This window comes from Aedes albopictus, chromosome 1, assembly GCF_035046485.1.
Source record: "Aedes albopictus strain Foshan chromosome 1, AalbF5, whole genome shotgun sequence".
Taxonomy (NCBI): domain Eukaryota; kingdom Metazoa; phylum Arthropoda; class Insecta; order Diptera; family Culicidae; genus Aedes; species Aedes albopictus.
Window position 1 is genome coordinate 165,407,284 of NC_085136.1, and position 20,690 is coordinate 165,427,973.

Here is a 20,690-nt window from a genome sequence, read left to right on the forward strand (position 1 = left end):
AGTTCACGCCCAACTAACAATCACTCATTTAACAGGCACCATTATGACGAATTAATTCAGCATAATGTTGAATAACATTTGAATTATTTTCACGTACAACCTATGTTCGGGTTTGGTTCACACAAATTTGGAGAAGTTATAAAGCATCATGTTGAACACCAACTTAATTTTTTGTTGTTCAAAGCATTTTACAAATGACAAGAAAGTTGTTATTAAGCTTTGGCAAAAATGACTGAAAATAAATAAAATGCAAAAATGTTGAACTCTCACGAGAGTAATTATTTGCTCTCATGTTGAGAACACCTATTATTAAATAAGAATTAAAATTACCTAAATCCGGATTAGAACTCGAGACCTGTAGATTGCCAGCCGCATGCCTTCCTATCTGCGCCATCCTAGAGATGGTGAGATGCAGCACCCAAAGCAAAACATAATCTTCCTCAATAATGATCACTCCTGAACTTGTGTTCAGCAGTGGTGAATTAGCACAGCACGTGGTAATCAACTGAACAACGCCTTATACTTCAACAGCTGTTCAACCCAAAACACGTGTTTTCCATTCTGATTTCGCTGTCAGTATTTTTATCGCACGGTGAGAAAGCTTGTATCGAATGCGGCCAAAAAGTGTTGATCCTTATTGAAGATATTGTTTCCAGACGAACTAATTCCGATATGAATATGTTTTTATTTTTATTATTAAATATCGATCTTTACTCATGCTCAGTCGAAAATCTGTTAAGCAATTTTTTATGTATGATTTTGCCATGGAATCTTGATATCACAGACAAGCAGACGTCCCACTCTACTCACTTCTCATCGTTACCCTTTTTAACGGTTAGTTCAAATCTTTTGTAGTTCGAAAATCGCTCGGCCACGGCGCTCGTGTCGTTTTTGCTCCTGCTTGACGTTTGCTCACTACTGCCACCTACTGAGTTATTTGCGTAACACAGCCTGGTTAGCATTGGGCGCTTATGTTTTCGTGACGGTGATTTTTATCGCAATTTGTTCCAAGTGATACGTCTGTTTGTCTGTGTTGATATTATGTTCAATAAAGAGTGCATAAGAATGTTTAGGGATACTTGAAATGTGTCGATTTCTGAATGCTGTTTGGTTATCTAGGTGACTGTGGGAACAGTAAAGCCTGTATCCGCAATAATCGGGACACAGAAGTACAGCTGTAGCTCTGTAATGAATCGGTAAAATTGGCCAAATAATTGGGTTCTTTAGGGGTATCCAGATTACTGCATAATCGGAATCTGCGTCCAAAATTTAGTCGAAATCAAAAATTTCATCATTTTTGGTGCCCGGGAACTATTTTTAAAATGCATTTCAAGTTTGTATGGGGAAATTTTTTTGTTCGGGGCGAACTGTTACTTTAGCGATTGAACTGTCAATCTATCCACGGAAATTAAAACTGTTTTGTTTATTTAACCATCAAAACAAAAGAATTGGAACGCAATAAAATCATGATATACTCAGAAAAATGAGCTCTTTCGATTAGGGTAAAGAAAATGGCAATGTTTTATTCACTAAACAACCCAATTGACTGAGAGCTCTTTAGTGCATGTTTATTATGTTTGCCAAATTTTATAAAAATCGATACATTACTTTTAACTGTGGATGAAAAACAAACGGACATGGTTTTAAGCATTTTATACAATTATGACCAATTTTCATTCGCATACTAGATGGTTCTTTTGCGTTACAGTTCTTAGTTCTGTGATGATAATTATGAAATCTCGTTAGCAGTTATGATACTTATATTTAAAGACACTTTCTTGCAAAATTTCATCAACTTTGATCAATTGGTTTGCAAAATACTGGTGTTGATAGGGGTGAATCTTAGTCAAATTTTTTCGTGTTTTGCATGTGAAATATTTGCATATTCATAACTTTTGAATTTCTCTGCCAATTTCCATGAAATTTTCACAGAAGGTAGTTGATTATGTGTATATTATGCCTACAAAATTTGATGATTATTGGTATAGTTTTCAAAAATACAATCGAAACAATAAAGGTTGCTGACTAATTGCTGTCTGAGGGGTAAAATCACGTTCAGTCCCAATACATGTTTCGACTATAAAATTGTTAATAGCGCATCGATTTTTTTGCAATTTTGCCTATGCAACAAATGTAGATTGAGAGATTTGTGTTCAAAATTTCAGCTATTTCTTTTGACAAATTCAAAAGTTACAGCGCTGACTAACAAAACTAGGGGCTGTACAAAATTCAATGGCGCGCATTCCACTCTTTCATTGTTACAACAAAAAGTGCTGCACCGACTCAACTGAAATTTTGTAGGTGATATGAAAACATCTGAAGATAATTTTTGGCCAAATTTGAGCAATTTAGCTCATTTAGCTGTATTTCTGTGTCCCGATTATTGCGAATACAGGCTTTATTCAGTAAACACGACAGCCCTGAAATGTCAAATGCATCGATCCAAGCGTCTCGTACAATCGAACTGCTGCGGAAGATAAAAAAATATAATAATCAAGGTACAAGATATCTTGTTACAGACTAATAATAATAAATAAATGCCTCTTTTTTACGTTGATTACGTCTCTTGGAACTCAATGTTGAACTACATGATTCTATTCTGTTTTATTTTATGTGATTCGTTTAATATTTTGGTTCTTCAATAACTTGGTTGTCTAAACAGTTTTAGCCATGATTTATCCCATAATCCGAACAAACAGGCTTATTCTGCGCGGCGTGTGAGGTGAGACGGACGGTTTCGTCTCACGTGACGTGAGACGACTAATGTAAATCAAATGGGGCGAGTCGACTTTTGTCACCTCATTCGACTCGTCTCACCTCACACGCCGCGCAGAATAAGCCTGAAAGTTCCGAGTCAAACTATGACGGGCTGAAGGCGTTTATTTGACAAGTGAAAAGCACATTGTTCAGGAGCATATGCTTATCGATACATCAGCTTACACGGGGAAATGAAATAACTCAAAACGGAGATAAAAAGTACTTAAAATCAAGTACTTTTCCAACACTACTGGATTGAGTACAATTTGACTCTGATTGTTGGATACTTTTAACTTAATGTTGGAGTATACCGAAAAGATTAAGCTTTGAGTAAATTTAGAGATTGGTGATTTGTTTTGTTTTTGTTGAAAGTATCCAAAAGAAGGTGTTGTTACCATACATGATTTTGGATGAAAATTTTATTCTACGCCATGTTTATTTCCAGTTGGGCATTTGCAGGTCATTCTTTACGAGTATTTTGGTAAGTTCTCACAAATTTATGATATTTTTCGGATTGTACCTCATTTTTAAATCATTTTCAGGAAATGTTTGTTACCTTCATGCACCAAGCGATAAGCGCACATCATTCCCCGGTTGATTCCACGATTTTCAATTCCAAGAGCTTCAATTTGGACAAAAGATGATCAAATTTATTCGTTGGTTAATAATCGCAGGTAAGCTCTATATTGCATTTATTCAGTTCAATGCGAAACTGATGATTTTATCCTCACAAACAGAAATTTTCTCTGGTCATTAAGCCGCTCTTGGCCGAACTCCCGGTGATGGAAGACGGAAAACTGTACGTGACCGCTGATGTAACCTGGACCCGGATGGCGTATCTACCAGCCCCAGGCGGGCGTAAATTATCAAATTACGTGACGTTGTGTTATATTTTTGATTATTTGTACCAAATATTTAAATAAAAGAAACTTGGATGCACGCTTGGTACCTATGAGTTTATTTATTATTTACGAGAACCAAAAATCAAATATTCATAAAATTATCTATTAAGAAAAACCTAATTTTGAGTATTTTTAGCTCAAAATCCACTATATTTGCAATACATTATTTTTACTTAAAACAGAGTCTACATAAAACAACTCAAATTTGAGTACTTCGCGAAAAACTCAAATTTGACTGGTTTTACTTAGCTGTCAAGCTGAGTGAAAAAGACTTAATTTTGGGTTATTTCGTTTCCCCGTGTAATAAGTTGCAGACACATGTTTTGTTAAACTCTTTTGTTAAGGAATCAATGCTTGTCGAATAAATTTCTTGTTAAACTTTTGAATAGTGTTTTAATTTATCATTGTTGATACTGATGAGGAAAGTCAAACATTGACTATTTTATCAATTGAAAAATCATTTAAACAGTAATGTGTAAAGCATAATTTTAGTTCAGCTATCATTAACATTATTAAGCAACAATTCAGCAAGCTTGCTTGTTTGTGACTTGCAATTGTAAGTTGGGCGGTGTACATTTCTTATTGTTGTTATCGTTGCTATGCATAGTTCCCGTTTGTTGCCGTTGCCGTGATTGAGAGTTCACGTATATCGGAACGGATTGACATTGGGTTTCACCAGGAGAATCATTTATGAATTTTCCAGTTTTTTTTCTTTGAAATTCTCTAAAGATTCGTGAAAAATATATTTAACCCTTCAGCGCGCGCGCTGTTGTAAAAAGTACAACACTACCAAAAAACCTCGCTTATTGTATACAGCGCGAGCGCGGTGCAGTTTCGGTTGCTTGATGGCGCGCGTCCTGGAAGGTTAAGGGTTACTTAGAATCTCTTCAATAGATTTCCTCAGGAATTCCTCCTTAAATTTCTATAGAAAATCCTGCAAAGATTCCTTTAAAATGCCTCTGAGAATTGCTTCAGAAATCATTCCAAGATCTTTAAGAAAATCTTCTATAGATTCCTGTAGAAATTCAATCAAAGTTTCCTTTAGAAAGTCTTCTATAGACTATTTTTTAGAAAGAAGCATCTCTCACATCCAGCTGCACAATATCAGTCATGTCAGTTGACTACTGATGTTGCACTACCGTCACTATCACTGCAGGCCGATCAACATCAGGGTGAAGGGAACGACTTGATACTGACCCGCTCTCTAGATCACTATCATGGCAACTGAACTGATATTTTGGTGATTCTAGCCAAATCTAGAAATGTTTAATGACCAACATGTAACACTTGTTATGCCATATATTAAAACATCGTCAATATAGTTGTTTATTTCGATTTTATTTCGCCATCACAGCCAGTTTAGTTGTGATGGAGGAAGCAGAACGCTAGTAAGACCGGTGATCCTCTACAGACATGATACTTCGACTTGGACCATGCTCGAGGAGGACTTGCGAGTATTCGAGTGACGCATGCTAAGGATGATCTTCGGCGGCGTGGAGGAGAATGGTATGTGGCGGCAAAAGATGAACCATGCGCTCGCTGCACTCTACGGCGAACCCTGAAAGAGGCTAAGGCTGGACGGATATGGTGGCCAAGGCATGTTGTAAGAATACCAGAGAACAACCCTGCAAAATTTACATTTGCTACTGATACGGCGCGGAGTCGCGATGGATGGAGCAGATGGAGCGTGATCTGACGAGTGTTGAAGAGCTACAGCTGTAAACTGAGTATTATAGCGGCAAATTGTTGCCTCAGTGTTATCATGAATTTGGTGTTGATCTGAATAACGTTTTATTCTCTTCGTCATGAGGGACTACGTCCTTGTCCAAGTAAGATCCCTTCGCTTTGTCTTTTGGATAAAACCTGCATCTTCTAAGTGCAAGCGATACATTTCAACTTTTCTTCGTCATAATTGACCTTGGAATGCTTTCCCGTTCTATGTAGTAAGTACCAATCGTCTTCTAGTAATTGTACCAATGTCATTGCTAAAATAGTTATTTATATCGTCTATATTGACACACGAGTACCATGTCATAAATCCTAGCTTCGAGAAGACTGCAAAAGGGATACATTTTTCCTCCTTACTCGGCACGATGATGGGTGGCAATCGACACTTTACCAGTTTGAAAAATAACTGCTGAAAAGTACGTGTGGTACATGAGTGGCAGAATCTGGAACCGAAAACGATGCACTCAGCACGCGATTCAAGTGGAAAACGACATAATACGTGCGCAGACCTACTTACACACAACGTTCATACATGTGCGAGTACTTGCCACAGAGACAAGCCATTTCAAATTTGCCGATAATAAATAGCCAGCCACATACCTAGTCAACAAGTGGCTCGTCAAGACGGCAATCTACCTAATGAATAAGAATGTCATGCTGTGAGAAAGCATAGGAGAGTTGATGCAAGCAAAGTTTAGATGTCGTCGCCGAAGAAGGTTTGTGTTCAGACCCACGTTCAGACCACTTAACTTTACAAAGGTCATAGAGAACACTTTCTTTTAATGATGTTTGAATTGAAATTTTCAATTTTGATACCCACTAATATCAATCTTTTGATAAAAAAAAAAACAGATTATTTTAATTTTTTATCGGTTTAAAGATCTAACCGTCAGGTCATGAATTGCAAAACATCATAATCAGTAGGAAGATTTTCTACGGGAAATGCATTACATCAATTTCTAACAATTTGCATAATTGACTATGAATCAATTCAAAGATGCTAATTTGATCTCTGCCGCGAAACTACGATCTTGTAGATCTCAATCCTTAATCACATCGTTATCTCTGTCATAATAAACAAAACCATGCACAACTCAATGCAAAAAATCCATATTGTTTGGTAGATGATAAAGTGAACTGATAGGTTTACCTGATTGTCCATCTTGACAACCGATACGTATTCCAGGTGCAATGTCGGGCAGGTCAACCGAACCTCAACAGCGGTAAGTCATATCTCTCTATCGCGTAAGTACTCCGTACTGGAATGAAAGAATCTGTCCTGATTGCCGACAATAAGCCATAAAACAATTAACATTTCGAACATCTGGCACAACCGAATGTGTGGTGAACTGATATCACAGGGGCAGTGCACCGAACCCAAAATTCACACCAATTGGGAAGCAATCAGTACATAGGTATACCTATACTGCACTCCTAACACATATAAATCAATAAACTAGGAGAAAGCGAGACTAAGTGTCCCGATTGGGCCTCTTCTAAAATTAATGACGGGCTTGATGGTCTAGTGGCTACCGCTTCTGATTCGTATGCAGAAGGTCATGGGTTCAATCCCTGGCCCGTCCTTTTCATCCTACTTTGTATCTTTCTATCCACTTTCTCTCGCTCTCTCTTCTCTACATATACACTCCCGTTCAAAAGTTTGGGGTCACCCCCTCAAAAACATGTCATTTTTTTAGGCCCATATCTCCGCCAATTTGTGTCCGATTTCAAAACCCTAGGTTTCATTCAAAAGATAATAAGTCAAAGAAACTTTGAACATGATTTAAAAGAAACTTTTTCAAAAAAATTTGTATGTAAACTTAACCCAAAGTTGCCAAATTTTCTAAAAAATGAATATAAACTTACGGCAGTGTCGCTGGAAGTTGGGTCGACCAAATTTTAAGATGAGAGCGGTAATATGACCCATTTTCTATTAGCTTTCAACTGCTTTTTACAGAACTTAGCTAAACAATCTAGAAAAAAAGTTATTAAGTAAATTAAGCCTTGATGTCATCGACCAAAAGTTTGGGGTCACCCCTCAATATGATGTATCGGCCAAAAGTTTGGGGTCACTATCGTAAAACATGGAAAAGTGATTAGTTGATATCTTTGTCATCTTTCATTCAATTTTAATTTTTCTTGGCTTATTTGCAACAAAATGAATGATACTTACTGCATAGACATTGAACCACACATATTTGTTGAAATTTACATACTAAAACTTAACGTAAAGTTGCCTCATTTTTTTAAGGGTGGTAAAATGTGCTAACTTTACATAACATTTTTATATACAAAAATCGTTAAATACGTTAAGTTGAAGACATCAAACGTATATTTAGTTAATTATCTTTGAAATGAGCCAAAAATAATTAAAATTGAACTATAGATGACGAAGATATCATCAAATCACTTTTCCATGTTTTACGAAAGTGACCCCAAACTTTTGGCCGATACATCATATTGAGGGGTGACCCCAAACTTTTGGTCGATGACATCAAGGATTAATTTACTTAATAACTTTTTTTCTAGATTGTTTAGCTAAGTTCTGTAAAAAGCAGTTGAAAGCTAATAGAAAATGGGTCATATTACCGCTCTCATCTTAAAATTTGGTCGACCCAACTTCCAGCGACACTGCCGTAAGTTTATATTCATTTTTTAGAAAATTTGGCAACTTTGGGTTAAGTTTACATACAAATTTTTTTTGAAAAAGTTTCTTTTAAATCATGTTCAAAGTTTCTTTGACTTATTATCTTTTGAATGAAACCTAGGGTTTTGAAATCGGACACAAATTGGCGGAGATATGGGCCTATAAAAATGACATGTTTTTGAGGGGGTGACCCCAAACTTTTGAACGGGAGTGTACAACTCATGTATATTCATATGTTCATAGCCATCGCTAGAACCAGAAACGAATTGAAAAAAGTCGTTTCCCTCCCTTCCAACTTCCACTCACAGCACAGTGTATATATAACGCCTATAAGTTATGCAACCAAAGCGTGCTGTGCCGCTTGACCTTATTCACCTTATTTACCACACAATCTATCACGAACACTATAAATAACCCTATCCATGCATCGCATCACCGACCCAACGGTGACTCCCAGATCTCCCATCCTTTTCGTCTAACAAATACCCCAGTCCGTGCGGGTTGTGGGGACGCAGGGTGCTCTCGGTCTCTAGTAGCAATAACCAGTACACTCTAACATTCCTTTCCCTTCCCAGCTGACTATAAGGACTTGGCCGGCGCCGTTATTGATCAAATATGCATGAGCTGCTAAAATTGCACTTTGAGAATAAGTGGAATGTCCCAGCCCCTTATTCAGTTGGATCTCAGTGCAACTGGTACCAGTTCAGATCAATCACGGAGGAGCAACCATTGACATGTATAGTCAGAATTGATCGTTGATCGTTTTGATTTTGGATTGGGCCTCTTCTAAAATTACAACTTAAGACAATTTCTACCGTCTTATGAAGGGGGTCATTAAATTGAACGATTTTTTTAGTATAAAACCGCAAACATGTTTGCATGGCGTGTACAGGGGGTGGCCAAAATGTTTGGGATAGGTAACTTTTATTCTCTCACAAAAAAGTTCAACATGCTATAACTTTTCATAGAGTGCATCGAAAAATCTCAAATTGGTACAAATTTGGGCTCGATTGATTAATGTTTCGCAAAGTTAGAACCGTTCGTGTAAAACACTATTTTTTAGACAACTCATTTTTGAGCTGTCATATCTCGGAAAACAGTGAACCGAATTGAATGAAATTTTGAACGTACACTAACACTATGTAAATGCTTCACAAACAATTAAAACATAGGTACTTTTTGAACGTAGAAAAAAGTTATCAAGAATTGACATTTTTTGGATTTATTTCGAAAAAATGTGATTTTTTTGCATCAATGTCAATAAATTCTAGTGGTGATATCCGGAAATTTTCAACTTCTGTTCTCAAGTTATCTCTAATCGGACATATTGGAGCCTATTTAGATTGAAGGAAGAACATATTTAGTAATTTTTGTGTGGTATTGTAAATTTGATTTATTTTCCTCTATATGAGTAAAAATTTGAACCCGGTGTAACTTATTTAGCCGTGAGAAAATATTACATTTTATAACGTCGTATTAAGTTTCAATATATTGTTGATAAACGCTAAAAAAATCATTCAATTCGGTTAACTGGTTTCCGAGATATGACAGTTCAAAAATTAGTTGTCTCAATAATAGTGTTTTACCCGAACGGTTCTTACTTCGCGAAAAATTATTCAATCGAGTCCAAATTTGTACCAAAGATGCACATATAATAGGTTGACAAACAGTCAAAATTTGAGATTTTCTGATGTACCGTATGAAAAGTTACAGCATGTTGAATTTTTTTGTTGAAGAAAAAAAGTTGCATATCCCAAACATTTTGGCCATCCCCAGTATATATAGGGTTGTTACGAGAAGGGTGGGAAAAAATCCGCGCCAAATCCGCGCGAGTTAAATTTGAATCCGCGCCAAATCCGCGCGAATCTGGGATCAAATTCGCGCCAAATCCGCGAGAGTGTGACGATAAATTTGTGTTTTTTTTACTTTACGCGCGTTATTGAAGAAATCCATTAAACTGGAGTGGACTAGTTGAGTGCTTAATGAAGAATGAACTTTTGATTTGTAAATTAACGCAACTCATTTCGATTATTGTAAGCTTTCTGCTTGAAATTGAAGACATTTCTGCAAAACTCCCGATTTTTTTTTTGCTAAAAACATCTCTCAAATATATTTTAATCAATTTTTGATAAGAGTTCGTTAGACAAAATCTCAGGAGAAACATGCCCAGAACTAGGTACTGGACTCGTGGGAAAAATATAAAAAAAAACTGGAGAAATTTAAAAGGGAACTGAAATAAATAAATATACCGTCAAGGCACCATTCACCGTGGATCTAAGAGGATTCGGGGCAAATAAGGGCTGTCATTTGACACCAGTCTTATAAACATTGTTGGTGCCGTTTTTAATTGCCTTCATTATAGGTTAAAATTAAAGCAATATCCACAGAAGCAGAAAATTTTTCACAAAATTTGGTGATATAGTACAATCAGTAAAGGGTAGTAGGGTCGCCTAATTCCGTGGTAGGTCACCATTCACCGTGTATGAGAAATTTTATTCTACTTTGTTTAAAAATGATCAAAACAACCCAGCCAAGGGAATTTTCTTCGTTTAAATTCATTTCAAGTAATAACTTGCACGATTTTATTAGAAAAACGAATGTTTAAATTTTCGATTTTTTTTAGATATATGGTACAATATGGGGCACGGTGAATGGAGACCATTGATTTATAGGGTACCCATTTACCGTGCCTTTTTGATTCAATTAAAAAGTACGAGTAATTGTACTTTCTTGTTAAACTTACTTCGGTAAGGCAAAATACATACCTGATATGTGAATTTAATTGCTTCTTGGTGGAATAAAAACGTTACTACATTTAGTTTATCGCTTAAATCACCTTAGCGCAGTTTTCGTTTTTTCACTATGAATGCAGTGAACAAGCAGAAACCCGCTTCATGTAAACACACTTTAGTGTCAAAATGAAACTTTTAAATGTTTCTAATGAGCGTTTTGACATGGTAACAATACATTAGTGTTGTATTGGTGAAATTGAAGGGAAATTGTCATATCATTCAATCATAATATGGAAATAATGAAAAAATATTCTTAGGGACACGGTGAATGGAGCCCCCACGGTGAATGGCGCCTTGACGGTATTTCTGTAAATAAAAAGCTTTTAAATAAACAGAACGTGAAGACTTTCTTTAAGTATTTCTGAATATTTTTGGAGAAGTTCCCGAATACAATTTTTAGAAGAATTTTTAAAACCAATTAGAGAACTTGAATTTGAGAGTATCCTAAAAAATTCTTATAAAATCACTTCGGTTTTTTGAGTAATGCCTTAGCAATTCTTGAATGAATCTTCAGTGAGGAATTTTCTCAGGAGAATACCTGGAAAACATCCCTTACAATGAGTTATCACTGGGAAAAGCCTAGAAGGACAATGTTAAAAATTTGAAAAGTTTACTTGCTAGAGTCCACTGAACTTCTTACAGGGTTTACCTGGTTCTATTAGGAGTTTCTCTAACAATTCCTGCAGTAATATATCCAGAAATACCTGCAGATATTCCCCAGAAATGTTCGCTAATGTTTTCAGTAACAATTCTTGTAATGATTTATACCATCAGGGTACCAGATTCCGCTCATCTAAGGCCAGTTTTGCAAAAAAACATCATCTGTTAAATGACTGGTAAGCCAATTTGTAATATTTTGCATTTTATGATAGTTTAATCTAAGTACAATCAGATAGAGAACAAGACTTATGTAGAACTTTTCAAAAAAGTATGATTTTATTACAATTTGTGTGAGACCAAAGTAGTCCTAATTCCGCTCACGGACAAATGTATGCCATCTTTTAAATAGACTTTTGCGGAAAAGTGAATTAGTTTTTGCAACTCTATGTTTTTACAATTATTTTTTCCTGTTCAGTGGGAGTGTATAATAGTGATTAAATACACTGTGTACTAAAATCGACAGATTTTACGAATTTCACGCATTTTTTTGCGTGAGCGGTTATTTGAACACAAAAAATTTCCTACGGCTTTTTTGGGTCCAATAGCCGCTCAAAAAATTCTACTGTTTTGTTTTTAAAATTTATGTTATTCGTTGAATATTGCATAAAATGGCTTTGCTCTCATATGATTTATATTGTCCAAGAATATCAGCGACGAAAATAGTGTATTTATGCGTGAAAACTTGATTTTTGCAACAGTGAGCGGCTATTGGGTCATGAGCGGCTACTGGTACACAGACGGTATGCCTTTTTCAAACTTTTTCTCTCAGTGGAGCGGACCTGGTGTGGTGGTTAGAACACAAGACTATCACGCCGAGGACCTGGGATCGAATCCCACTCCCAACATACTCACAAAAATGTGGGTTCTTCCTTCGGAAGGGAAGTAAAGCGTGGGTCCCGAGATGAACTAGCCTAAGGTTAAAAATCTCGTTAATACAGACAAAAAAAAAAAACTTTTTCTCTAGGATTCCCCTCAACTGATTTTTCTCAAAATAAACTAGGTATTTATCTAGAAATCTCTTTTAAAAATATATAGCAAGTGACTTTTAGAATTGTACCGGTAATTCAGGCAGATTTTTTCGGAACTAGTCTTTCGGCTTCTGATAAATTGATTTCCTGGGAACTAATTTGATTTTTTTTGAGAAACTTGTGTTCTTTGACAGTTGAATTTAGATACATATTGTATGTTGCTTTCATAATAAATCGCGCTGCCAACTTCCAGTCGGCATTTCTGAATCATCGCAACGAATTCGCCTTGACGGAGGCTCTCTGAGAGAATTGCGCTGTGCGTGAAAACATTTTTTTTAACATGGGAAAGGATAGGAGCTGCATTTTAAAATGCTTCTAAAATATTTTAGGGACTTCAGATTGAAAAAAGTGTTAATGTTTTGCAATATACTTTCAATTAGCTAGGTTTTAGACAAAAAGTTTTTAAATCACAATGTTATTTCTATAATATAGAGCATCAAAATCTCATTCGATAACATTAAGAACGTTTTGCTTAAAAAAATTTCTTTAAAGAATTAGAACTCTGGCGACGGTTTCATCCGCGACGGATTCAAATCGTCGGGAGAGACGAACCAGCCAAGGGCTGAAAGTCTTTTAATAAAGACAAATCAATCAATCAATCAAATCGTCGCGTTCGATAAGGGGGGAAACCGTCAATAACATACCGTAATAGAAATATTGGAGGAATTGTTGCACAACTTCTTCAGAGAAATATTTTGAAGAACTGATGAAAATCGTAAAAAAAATGTTGCAAACCAAAATGAAAACTTGCTCTAAATTCTTCACTAGCACACAGCGCCTTCTCAAGCACATTTTTCCGCTCCAAAATCCGCCCAAAGAAATTCGAGAAAACAGAAACCAGTCCCAAAGTTTCGCTTGCTTTGTGTTTTTTTTTTGTTCGGACTAAACAATAAGATCACCGGTTCTATTTCATACAAAATGCCCATGTTTGACGATATGGTACTCGGTTTTTGGTGGGCCGATTTAGCTGAAATTTTGGCAACCAACATGAATTTACTGGAAATTTGAATTGTATTGAATTCTGTTCTAAGTTCTGTTCACTACTTCCAAAGTTACAGATATGCGATGCGACAAAACAAATAACACCAGACTTTTATGATGGTTATTTGTGGTAAATTCAATAAAAATGTCCCCAAGTTTAATCCTTTCAGGACGGTTGGGTCATTTGCACCTCGCTGACGCGTTTTACAGCGGCGAGGTTGTTGCAAAAAGTCGTCCCGAAGGGGTTAAATGGCATCCTTAATTATAGTACTAGTATTTCAATCACCGAACATTACTCTGATATATCCTTTGGTAAAGGCAACCTGAAAGTGGTCCTGGTCCTATTGTTTTGTCGTTTCGTATATCTGTAACTTTGGAAGTAGTGAACAGAACTCAATCAATTCAATACAATTCAAATTTCCCATAAATTCATGTCGGTTGCCAAAATTTCAGCCAAATCGGCTCACTAAAAACCGAATATGTACCATATCGTCAAACTTGGCAATTTTGTATAAAAATGACAGGTGGTCGTATTGTGTTGTAAGACACTCTATATATAAATGCAATGGGATACGTAGGACCACGCATAACTCGTGAACGAAACGTCCGATTCTTCGGCTTTGTGACTTGGACTTGAAATGTTAAAAACGCAAAGTTTGTCGGAGACAGCTAGTTTAACATATTTTTGAAATATATCGACTACGTACTACTATATCCAATCCTGGCAATTTAAGGCGAAACTGGAAGCATTTCCTCATTTTTTGGTTCTTGATTTTTTATTAAATAACTAAGCAATATTTTCAAAATCGGTTTTCGTGCACATGTAGAGTATGGATCAGGGTATCTTCTGATTTTTTACGCGGTAGAAAATGTTTTTCGTTTTTGCAGAAACCATTTTTGAACAAAATTTCACTAAAAAATGGTTTCTGCAAAAACGAAAAACATTTTCTACCGCGTAAAAAAATCAGAAGATACCCTGATCCATACTCTACATGTGCACGAAAACCGATTTTGAAAACATTGCTTCCTTATTTAATAAAAAATCAAAAAGCAAAAAAATGAAAAAAATGCTTCCAGTTTCGCCTTAAACAAACACATTTCATAATTTTATTATCAAGTGTCGAAAATCTTTCAATTATATAGCTATACACACTACAAAAATCAATTCCGCGCCAAATCCGCGCGAGGGCCAAATTCCATGGGTAAATCCGCGCCAAATCCGCGAAAATCGCGAAATCCGCGAAATTCGCGTAATCCGCGCTGTTGTAACAACCCTGATATCCTACGCATAATCAGCAATAGTTCACTAAATACATACCGCAAACCGGAGTCAAATTGATCAGCGGGGTGAAATTGATCATTCGGGTACTACATTGTAATTCCGTACTAGGAACTCTTAAGCGTCGTAATGATCTTAAACTTTTTACGTCATCTGCTTCGTAGATGTCAAAAGATAAGTGTAGACTTTTATTATTTGAAAAAAAGTTTGTTTTGCCTATTTTTTTTTCAGGAATTGGCAATGCATTTCTCATTCAACTGAAATCATTGCTGCTAAACAATCGATTGCTAATAGGACTTCCCGTAAAATCTCTGTTTTAATATTTTTGTGGAGCCTTGATTGAGAAGTTATGTAACTATAAACATGAAATAGAAGAAGTTTTGTACATCAGTCAGAACGAGGTCGAGTTATATCAGCAAAGATCTTTAAGGACAAACGTCTTGAAATTCCGCTTCAACAGTGCATCAGCACTTAAAATGCACAAATCTCAAGAAGCTTCATACAAGTGTATTTTATTATGCTGTTCTTGCTCTTTTTTCAGATCAGGTGCGCTGGTTTTTTTTTATGAAGAGATTTGTGCCCTCGGTCTGCTGAAGCTCCACAAATCGGTGGCCCTGGCCAGGAACCCGGATAAAAACTAACCATAGGGTGTATGGCGAAAACCATTTCTGCACCAAACAGTGTACCAGCTACAATAAACTGTTTTGTGATGAAATGGTTCGCTAGACTATACATTTACATTGGATTTTTATGTAACAATATATTATACTGTTTTTCTAACGTTTGAACCATTCACTTTTCCGAAACATTATTTTTCCGTGAATTTTTAATTATTTCTGGTGTTCGATTTGAATAGGTCGTATGTTTGCTGTGATTCATGTGCAGAATCGACCTCGGATTCGACCTATTTAAATCGAACACCAGATTTATTCAGTTTAACATTTTTTCCGTGCTTTGTTTTGTTGATGTTTGTGACTTTTTTGATGCAAAGGAAAGCTTTCATAGGAAAGAGAAAAAAGTGAATAAGTTGAAACATCAATTGAAAATCAATAACATGTTTAAATCAGTGGTAAACCAAATGTCCTATCCTAAGAACTGCAGGTCCAAGCAGGGGTCCAAGAGATATGGCGGACTAGGTGTGTAGAGTGCGATGACAGAAATACGAATGTAGGCCAACCCGGAATGATGCATGTTAGATTACCGTAAATCAGTGGATGAGTTCAACACTATTATTTCTGTATTTGCATTTAGGGGAGTTTTCTCCTCTTCTCTTATGCGAACTTGCCTTCGACCACAAACGAATCAAATGCGATTGATAAACTTTTTCTTTGACGTAGAGCCATCTTTAACACCAGGGGGTTTGACATTTCCTTTTCTAACCGGGAAATCCGCATTTATCCGTTTCTAACCGTCGCTAACCGCTGCTAACCGAGCAGCAGTTAGACCACGAGTTAGACGCGGTTAACGACGGTTAGCAACGGATAAATGCGGATATTTTCGGTTAGCAAAGGAAATGTCATTCCCCTTGGACTGGACCGAACACTGACATGACTTTTAATATAGGTTCGTCTGCGGGTTCGCTTTTGAACCTAACTTATATACTTGAATCGAACTTGACAGTTTTCTCATGAGTTGTTATGTATTTCCCCGTGTATTTTAAACTTTAGTCAAACTGGAGCCTCAATATTGCAATAACGGTTAAGCACGCTGTAATGATACTTATGTACCTCGTCACCCAATTCATGCAACTACATTAGTGGTCTAATAATACTTAGCGCGCTCGGCATAGTTCCATCATGCCTCTCAAAGTGTTGCCACAAATAATGCTTAGTTTGCGAAACCCGGTTATCTGGCTGGTGGGGCATGGGAGCCTAAGCTTCAACTGTTAATGCAATCAGAGACTACTCAGACCTCGACTCAGACTTAGACGTGGGTGATCCAATATATGAAGGGTTATCCAAAACGCTCTGGAGAATTCCCAAAGCGCATTCTCATAATGCTAGTAAGCCTAAGATGCCATTAACAGGAGGAAAATGACAAGATAATATAATATTATATGGTTTATGTAATGTAAACCAATACAACATAACAAAAGAGAACCATTCCAAAACCATTTAATTAAATGTATAACCAGTACTGAAACTACAATTAAAAACAATATATTTACGATACATTTTATTGTTTGAAACCATATGTGTACCATATAATGTACGGTTTATTAAAACCCACGTATCAGTATTTATAACAATTCATTTACAATATAATGTATGGTTTTGCAAAAAAAATATATGGAGAAAAATATTTTTTTATATTGTTACGATACTTAACCACCCGTATAGTATATTGTAAAAATCTTATTTACAATTTACTGTATGGTGTTTACATTACATTTTATTGTTTTTGTATTTTTATTTTTACAGTAGTGTATTGTAAAAATATGGTTTTAAATACTACTGTTACAATACAACGTTCAGTTTTTCAACTGTATTTTTTATTCGGGAAGGCATACGGAATAGGAGCTTGATCGATAGACGCGTGTAAGGATGAGCGGTCTACTGAAACGTACAGCTTATTCTTTGCTGGCAACGCGACGATGGCGCACGAAACAATGTAACTCGTCGGATCCGTAGGGGAGAAGCCTACGGCTTGAGCTGCATGGTCGAAACCGGTCGAGGAAGCGTGACCTCCAAGAAGCGCCTTGCAGAGTTAAGCAGATCGTCGAAGAGAAAGGGTAAGACCAGCGCCAGCACCTGGACGGGAAGGTGCAGGTGAGAGCCCTGACGGTGGTGGCATGTAAAAACCTGGACGAGATTACCGACGTTGAGGAGCTTGATGTTGGATGATGGCTCTGGGCTCTCGGATAACCAGTTTGGCTTCCGGAAGGGTCGATCGACGGTGGACTCTACTAAGGCTGTAACCAAAAGAAGCGAATGGGAATCCGTTACTGCGTGGTCGTCACGTTGGACGTGAAGAATGCATTCAACAGCGTCAGCTAGGCCACCATCGAGTGTGCCATAGCTACAAAATCACCGCGGGGGTAACTCAGGGGTCCACTCTGGGCCCGGTACTACGGGACGCGGCGTATGATGATGTATTGAGGCTCACATTTCCACCGGGCGTAGAACTGATTGGCTTTGCTGATGATTTTGCCCTCGTGGTATACGGCGAATCAATTGATGAAGTGGAGATGACCCCAGCGCACGCGATAGGCGTAGTGGAGGACAAGATAAAGTCGAGACAGTTGGCTCTAGCGCACCACAAAACGGAGGTGATGATGGTAAACAACTACAAGTCTGAACAACATGAAGTGGTCACCATAGCTAAATGCACGATCAACTTTTTTTGGGGGTCATGATGGATGATAAGCTGAGATACGGAAGCCACGTAGAATATGCCTGCAAAAGGGCAAGGATAGCGATAAGGGCATTGTCAAAGATAACACAGTGCTACTTAGCGGTCTTCATACTGCGGTACGGTGCCGCTGCATGGTTGAATGCGCTAGTGATCAATCAAAACGTGAAGTGACTCGAGAGTACCCACAGGCTGATGTGTCTTAGCGTAGTCAGCGCATACCGCACGGTCTCAAAGGACGCGGTATGTGTGCTAGCGGGCATGATGTCCATAGCACTAGTGGTGGCAGAGGATGAAGAGTGCTTCGAACGACGCGGCATGAAAGGCACAAGGCGGGTCGCCAGAACATCGTCTATGTTGAAGTGGCAGAGAGAATGTGATTTCTCCAGCAAGGGTAAATGGACACACAGGCTCATACCAAGCGTGTCAGAGTGGACGAGCAGTACAATGTCACCGCGGGGGTACCGCAAGGATCCATCTTGGGCCCGGTACTGTGGAACGCGGCATACGACGGCGTATTGAGGCTAGCACTACCATCGGGAGTAAAGTTGGTTGGCTTTGCTGACGACATTACCCTGGTGGTATACGGTGAGTCGGTCGAAGAGGTGGAATTGACGGCAGCGCATGCGATTGACATAGTGGAAGGCAGGATGAGGTCGAGGCAACTGACACTCGCACACCGCAAGACGGAGGTGGTGGTGGTGAACAACCGTAAGTCTGCACAACAAGCAGTGGTCACCACGGGCGGGTGCTCGATCGAGTCTTTTCGCTCACTGAAGCTTCTTGGAGTTATGGACGACGACAAGTTGAGCTTCAGTAGTCATGTCGAGTATGGTTGAAAGAGGGCGTCCATACTACGGTATGGCGCCGCCGCATGGTCGAACGCGCTCAAAGTGCAGAGGAATGTTGACCTCTCTAATAATAGGCTAATGTGCCTTAGGGTGGCCAGTGCATACAGGACCGTCTCGAAAGACGCGGTATGCGTGCTAGCACGCATGATGCCGATAGCACTGGTGTTGGCCGAGGATGTTGAGTGCTACGATGAAAGAAGTACTAGAAGTGCCCGACGAAACGCCATAACTTCGTCCATGGTGAAATGGCAGAGTCAGGGACTTTTCAACCAAGGGTAGGTGGACACACAGGCTCATATCGAGCGTGTCCCGGTGGACGTGTAGGCCCCATGGCGAAGTGAACTTTCACCTGACACAATTCCTGTCGAGCCATGGGTGCTTTAGGTGGTACTTGCACAGATTCGGGCATGCAGATTCACCCTCATGTCCGGAGTGTGCAAACAGGGCGGAAACGGTGGAACATGTGTTCTTCGAATGCCCGCGTTTCGCGGAGCAGAGGTCGAGCATGTTAGAGGTATGCGGTAGGGATACTACTCCCGATAACATAATAGAGAGGATGTGTACGGGGGTGGACGAGTGGAACGCCGTGTCGACCACGGTATCCACAATTGTGCTTCATCTCCAGAGGAAATGGGGGGCCGACCAACAGTTAGTCGAGTTGGCCCCCTATAGAGAACAGCTGTATGTGATGGCTGACGTTTGATAGTGAGAGTGCGAAAGTACGGTCCCCTCTACGAAGTAATCCCTTACGGGCGTACCGCGGAGCAAGGTCAGGTAGGTAGTGCAGAATGAGGTTTTTCTACGGTGTTGCCAACCAACAGATTTCCTCATTCTATAAAAAAAGACTCCCCCGTATGTCCGGAGTGTGCAAAGTAAGACGAGACCGAGAAGCATGTGCTATTTGAATGTCCACGTTTCGTGGAGCAAAGGTCGAGTATCAAGGAGGTATGCGGTAGAGATATCACGCCTAACAATATTGTTGAAAGGATGTGTACGAGGGCGGACAAGTGGGATTCCGTAACGTCCACGGTTTCTCAAATCGTACTTGAACGACAGAGAAAATGGCGAGCCAAACGACAGCTACTTGACTGACTTACTGCGCAACCATTACCTGAGCTGCCGTGACTGTTTTGTGACCATGTGTGTTGCTTGGGACATAACCCGAAGAACCACATCTTGAGTATCTGATCAGCAGATTTCCTCATTCTATAAAAAAAGATATTCTTTTCTACAACTATTCATAACATTTCGAATAGTTGTTAACAAGTGATTGCTTTCCAGATGATATACACTGGAAGGTCATCTGTTATATTTCAGGGCTTTTAGTGGTAGCCTTTAGATTATTCAGCATTGAAATGGTCATGTGCATTCACATACATTATTGTACATCTTTGTTTATTGGAAATGACCAAAGAAATCATGAAACGATCAATCTTTGCAAATGTTACTCTAATGTTGTTTTCAACTGACCTTAGTCGATGCTGTATCTGCTGCGTTTTCGTACCTTCATGATAAGCTATATAATCAGAAGGTAGCTACATACGAAAAACCGCAATATTTCGATTGCAAACGCACGGGATGCAACGCTAAACGGCGAATGATTTCACACTGTCTGGAATTGATACCTATCTAAATATAAACAGGGAGCATGTGTGGACGAAACAGAGTGCAATAAAAAAAATCGACAAACCACGAAAAAAAATAGAATTGCAAA